Genomic DNA, 6,994 nt, shown 5'->3' with positions numbered 1-6,994 from the left:
TTTTCAATTCACATCACCAGACATGCTATTTACCGCTCTCTTCTTGGCATGCTATTGATTACCTGCTGAGGATTTCAAACATGAAAATACACATTCTACAATTGTTATCTCACAAATGTTGAGTGGCAAGCCAATCTTCTGCAAGGTTAGACAAGTTAGATGCATGAAATATATATCAGCTCTCTGTTTCACACAAAGACACAAGTATTAGGAGGCCGTCGTGAACGTCTGTCGAAGAATACGGATGAAACCTAAACAAAGTGATTTGCTTGAACACAAACATGTGGCTTCCTGTGAGCTACCTTCCATCGATCAGAGCAAAACAAAACAGCCCTTCCTTTCAGACTGCCCCAAAGCGCACACTCAACACAACATTTTAGTCCTATGACCTCTAACCCCCCAGAGATCTGGTGGCATTTCATTGATGGCCTGCACCTCGAGAGGCGAGTGAGGAACAGGGTGGGTGAGAAAGAGGGAGGAAGTGGAAAAGGAGGAGGGGAAGGGGGGGGTGATTACGTTGGTTGCTCAGTGACTTTGGAGGAGATTAGACGATTGAGTTCACCTTTAATGACGGTGTAGATAGTCTTTCAGCAGGGGGAAATGCCAGAGCTCAGCAGTTTGTTTTGTGTAGCTTTAAGAGCTTCCTGTGTCAGGTTCAGGTTGCCTGTGTCTCTCCCCAGCAGCGGCCCATTGTCTCCAAGCCACAAAAGGCAGCACAGTTTTGGGTGATCGACGGAGCGGCTCAGCCCGGCTCCTCTGCCACAGCAAACCTAACCTCCGCAGGGGATTCTTCTGTGTGACTTCAAGGAATCTCATGACAACACATTTGTGTGGGTGTGTCCCATTGAAAGATGAATCTCAATCACAGAGGCTCACACTTAGAACACACACTGTTAAGGAAGGATTTGTGGCTACTCTCCAAAGTGCATTGACATACCAGTCAGTGTTTTTTTTTTTTTACTTTAGAAGTTGAACTTTGTAATCAGAAAATGAACTTATAGTCTTCCTGTTAAACAGCGAACATTATAAAGTCAAGGCTCTGTAAAGTTAGCACTTCTACTTCCTTTATTATATACAGTCTACAGTTTCTTAGTCAATTGCACATATGTAGTAGACAAACTATTATTAGTTTAATATTATGAAAAAATATGGATAGACTAACAGTATATTCTACAGTATTCTCACAGTACCCAATTGTATGTACATGCAATAACATATACAACACAGCAAAAAGACTGCATCTATCATAACTGGAAATAGGAATCATCTCTCCCTGTATTACATTCAATGAGACATCTTTGATATCCAAAATGTCAGATACAATTCAGGGCTGCTGTGTAGTTTGGTTTTTGGCAAAGATTGCCAAATGTATGTGTTGACTGTGATAGATTTTCTGCTGCTTTGCGAAGTCATCAAGAGAGGATGAGGCATTGACTTGAAGCAGCAGAGCAACAAAAAACTCTGCTCCCATGCTGGCCGTCTCTAAATAGGCGCAGCTGATCGAGACACAGGCCAAACAATCCCAGGGCCTTTTGCTTTGCAGCCAAATTAAATTAAAACAAATTCACTCTGCTGCAAATGAAAAAAGGAAGTGCTTGAGTGAGTAAGGTTCAGATAGGGCCGGAGTCCTGCTGCTGACCAGAAAGCGAGGAAACCCCCTCCCACTCTCTCTCTGTTCAATCCTTAGCAACCCACACACAGTACACAAGCCTCTTCCTCCTCCTGCTTCAGCCTCTCTCTCTTGCTCTTTTTCTCTCACTCCCCCTGGTTCTGAACCTGACATTCCTGCTGGCCCTGTCTCTTTGAAGTGGCTTGTTGGAGCGGGCTCCCGTTACAGGGGCTGGGACGGGCGAAAGCCGATCTGTCTGGCCGAGAAGAACGGCCCTGGCCCAGGGGTTAATCAGCAGACCCAGCACACTGCCCACTCTGTCCACACAGGCACACACACACTCATAGGTAGAAATGCAAACACTGCCCACTCTGTCCCCACAGCGCAGCTGTAACAAGACCAGCCAGATTTGGAGGTTAAGAAAGACAGCCACAGCCCAACTGCTTTGAAGTTGACTGGCAGCCACCAGGATTTGGACTCTTAAAGAAAAGGGCTGGCTGATGTTCAAAAATATACAGGGTCATGCGGCATATAGGAGGGTGTGAGTGTGTGATTGTGTCCTTTGGGGCAGTAGACTGGAAGCTGACTAATCTCTTTTTTAACCCTCTGCTGAATTGGAGCTCAGCTTGTGAACACTAGATAGCTTCATTGGAAAACATATGCTTTATCTGATGTGTAAGACAAATAAGGCAAATAAAAGCACAAACCTCATAGAAGCGGAATAGCAGGTCTGTTGAGAGCCTTATATATGCAAGAACAATTTGAGTAAATGGGCATTTTGAATAAACATTAACCCTTTATTATGAAATAATGAAAGCATTAGTTGGGTGCATTTAGCGTAGCCCTCATGCATGTTCATATTTAGATTGCTTTTATCTTGAGTTAATGCATCAGTGGTGTTATTGTGAGGGAGTCATTCCACAAAATAATCAGTTGGCAATAAACCCTGATAAAGTGCAGCAAACAGCTAGACCATCCAATCTGAAAAAGGTGTAAATTAACAATTTTCTCTCCTTTTAAAACGCTCATTATAAAGTCGAGTGCGTCATTACTATAATAAAAGCGAGAGCAAACTGGAATCAATATGCAAAACCTGATTATAACTTTTAGGTCAAACTGTATTAGTTTCTGATTATACAAAGCACACTTTCTAGCGAAGGCAGCTGAAGACATGTTCTTTTAACGACTTCTAAGGAATCATTCCAGTTCCAATTTACTACAATCTCCATGAGCTAAGCATTCAAATAGGTAGCTAATGTTACATTTTCTGGCCTCTAAAAGCCATTGAAAACATTTGATACTGCCAGCAGTTTTGCTTTGTTTCCAAGAAACATGCCTTCAGGCTGAGCCAAGTTGATGTCAGTGTAAAACAATCCATAATAAAAGAGAGGAAAAAGAACCCAAACCCAATCTAAATCACTTCACTTTAAAAGCCTATTTGTGTTCTACTATCCACAGATTCAGGGTGAATATATGGGAGCCCTGACAAGCCTGTTCTGTACAATCCACTTATCTCTCTTGTAGCATCTGGGCATGGATATGATGGAGTGGCCGCCATCCAACATGGCACCATGACAAAGTCAACAGTATAGTGTGCTCCACACAAGGACAATTGGCTTGATCGTCTCTCACTGACACTCTCTATCGCTTTCCACTAGGTCTATTAACTGTGGGAACAGTGATGACCTAAATGCCACCGTAAACACAGACAAACAGACAAAGACAAGTAGAGAGCACACAACTGGATTAAACTAATTTGAAACAAAAAGTAAGAAAACCCAATCTGTACATTTTCTAATTCAGCTCATTTGTTTCAGACAGAGATGATTGTTTTTCAGTCCTGAAGATCAACTTTTGAAGGACAAGGCAGACCTAATTTTTTATTGTAAGATGAAACGTGAAAGAAAATATTGGTGACAGAATGAATCAAGACCTTTTGAAAACTGCACACCAATTTGACAAATGATCTGTCGGTGTTGATAGCTTTCAAAGCCTCTGCAGTCATCTTGTGTCTAAGTGCATTACCAGCCTCGACCCCAAGACTCACATTAAATGTTCCAGCATGTTCCCGTCTTTGTTTATACAATGTGGAGTGTGTGTGTGTGTGTGTGTGTGTGTGTGTGTGTGTGTGTGTGTGTGTGTGTGTGTGTGTGTGTGTGTGTGTGTGTGTGTGTGTGTGTGTGTGTGTGTGTGTGTGTGTGTGTGTGTGTGTGTGTGTGTGTGTGTGTGTGTGTGTGTGTGCAGCGTAATTTGTAATGCCCAGAGACACATTTTATCCCAGAGTTGGATGTTGTTTGGCAAGTGTTAAGATCATCAGTGTTCTGTCCTAGTCCTCAGGGGACTGTCTTCATTTGTGTCTTTTGTTTATCAAGATGTTTGAATATTAAAATGGGCCATTTTTCTCGGTCATAATGAAGCAGCGTTGCATATCCACACATCTGCACATTTCCATACTGCTCTGTGATTCTGCCTCTTTCTGTCTTAATTTCCTGCTAGATGCATGCCACGAGTACTACCATTTGCATATGCGTAAAAGGTCCTCAGTCTGGGGAACCCCTCCCCTTCTCTTCCTGTATTCAGATATTTGTTTGTTTACTCTTCATTTGCTTTGGGTGTAAACAACATTAATGTGATGGTCTGTTGCTGTCGCGCTGGTTTAAATTTACACGTGTCAGATGACAAGTACCGAAAACGAAGATGCTAATCGCTCCCACTAATCAGCATTTTTGCTCTTCAGCTCTGTCCGATGTCACCATTGGTATCTTTACAACCCCGCTATTGCACTGTGAGCCACTCATCCGCCTCATCAACCATCCACCGCAGTCCCCGGCAGGTGCTGGTGACGGGTGTGTTTATGCCCTAGATCCCTCGAGCACAAAACTTTAATATTCATGTTGGCCGATAAAGGGAATTACTTCTTGATTGCTTGGAGGAACATTGATACATCTGGCAGATAGAGAAAGGAACTGGTTTGAGGATTCAGGTCATGTTTTTTATTTATTTCCTTGCTCTGAACTTACTCTGGGAGCGAAGTCTATTAGCAGCAGTAATTTCTTATCTAACGTGGTGCACATTTGTCATTCTACAAGCCCATATGTGTCTTACCAACATATCACCTGTGGGGATTTCAAAAATAAAAGCTAATGCCAATAAAAACCTAAACACTAGAAAGTTTGTGGTGATGTAGGATTTAATGGGGTTCTGGGGAAAATCAAGTAAGGTTTTCCACATTATTGATAATAGCTTTAACTTCATAATCTCCTCAGATTAAACATACATGGAAGGTAACCATTACACCAATGTAAAATCATATCACTTGCGTTTCTCCGATTTCGTGAAAAGGGACACAGACATAAGTACCATTTCCTTGGTGTTGATGATTTGTTGTACAGCATCATCCAAGCCAAAAATGTCAGTTTGACATGAAGTAGTTTCATGAAGCTGCCTGTGTGACTTGGGCCTGCAGGGCCTTTTTGTTCTGACACTGGCATCTCTGGGTAAAGAATGACCCTCATTTCTGTGGACACGGCACTGTGTCCGCTCCCACGGATCTGGGCGCCCATTCCATTTCATGGTGCATCACCCCTGCACGTGATTATGCCGCGCTTTCAGGTGCAGAGGAGGAAATGTTTCATGAAACTGATGTCCCTGTCAGTGCTGTGCGGCTCTCCCTTCTTTTGCCGAGCATGTCACTTCACTGATTGGTGAATTACCATTCCAATGTGAAGAGCGGCACCGCCCCGTCCCCAGCTCACTGGCCCTGGCAGCAAATGAGTAGCTGCATATGTTACAGAGACGATGCTCTCCTGGCCTCATTTGCATTGGCTGAATGGAAATCAAACGGTTTAATGTTGAGGCAAAGCTGGTAAATAGTGGCGGTGTCAACACATTAAACACACATGCATGCACATTCACCCCTAACTGCCGTATGCCTAAAGTCTGACTGCGAAGAGAGAGGATAAAATATTTGCTATCTCATAAATGAAAGAAGTGATGCTGTGGATTTGTGGTGTATTGCTCCTTTAAATCCCCAAAAGATGACATCATTTTTATTTCTTGGAAGGTGCCTCTTTTGAATCTACAAGGAGAGAAGTTGAATGGCTGCCAAAGAGAATATGCATGGAAAAGAGAAGCAGATGATTTGATTAGGATTTTTGTAGTAATTAATTAGTCATTAGTTGATTCTTCAGGCAGCTGAGACGAGAAAATGAAATTTTCTCAGCAGTTCTGTGAAATTAACACTGAAACTTTTGCACACAGTCCCTCAGTCACTGACTCTTCAGGTTTATTTTTAAAGCCCAAATCCCACAAGTAAAGCCAACACTAAGCTGATGTTTCTGCAATTATAAAGAGCTTCTTTCTACACACTAGTCCGTCTTTAATGTACAATGTCCTCACTGTCAACAACTGTTAATGTGGTGCAGGACCATAAATCATAGTGATTAATTGTAATTATTGAAGTTTTCCTTTTTTGACTCAAAACCCAGACAGGGAAGAGCATTTGGGTGTGTGGTTATGAATTTGTGTGTGTGTATGTTTTTGTTGGGGGTTGAGAATTTTACCATATGTGCAGTTAGGTGAGGCGTGGTGGTTGAATATGTTTGTACATAATAGCAAATGCATGGTTTTGCGTGCACTCTACGGTGAGTGTATGTGTGTGTGTGTGTGTCTGTCTTGTGTGTGTGTCTTGGCAGGACAGTGTATTGCACTGGGATTCTCCTTTTGGTCTGTGTTGGTCTATTCTCGACCAGAGACGCTGGCTCAGTAGACTGGAATCCTTCAGGGCACCAGGGACATCTGATTCCCCCACTGCCTAAGCACTGAACTAAATGCTCCTGCATTATTCATGTGTATATCACTTTATTGCTGTGCAAGGTTTTCACTCAAAGTTTCTGCTGCACCATTTACTGTACCTACCCCCTCGACGTTAATTGACAAACTTTCCCCTTCTCTCTCTCTCTCTCTCTTACTGATCTCTTCTTCCATCATGATTACAACTCGATATTATTAGAAGAGTTGTCCAAAACTGGCTAAACCGTAGTTGTCACACTCCTCCTTATCTCATAAAGTCATGGTCCATACATTGGCTATGTAATTTCATTTTACAAATAAAAATAAATAAACAAAGCAACTGGCCTTAAAATCCAATTAAATAAACAGTGTTGCAAGAATTCAATTAGGGCTGAAAATCAATTGCATTAAAAGCACTGTTAAATCAATTAGAACACATTTCGGCTGGAGTTTTTGAACAGCATAGGGTGTTAATGAGCTAAATAATACTGTTAACAGGGCAAACAAGATTCATATCTTTATGCTTTCCCTGCTTAGAGTATAAAGATAAAAGTATTTTAGTATTTTTCAGCCCATTTCCAAGCCGGTTAGTAC

Source organism: Eleginops maclovinus, chromosome 19, assembly GCF_036324505.1.
Source record: "Eleginops maclovinus isolate JMC-PN-2008 ecotype Puerto Natales chromosome 19, JC_Emac_rtc_rv5, whole genome shotgun sequence".
In the NCBI taxonomy this organism is placed as follows: Eukaryota; Metazoa; Chordata; class Actinopteri; order Perciformes; family Eleginopidae; genus Eleginops; species Eleginops maclovinus.
Note: the sequence above shows the minus strand (reverse complement) of the source record.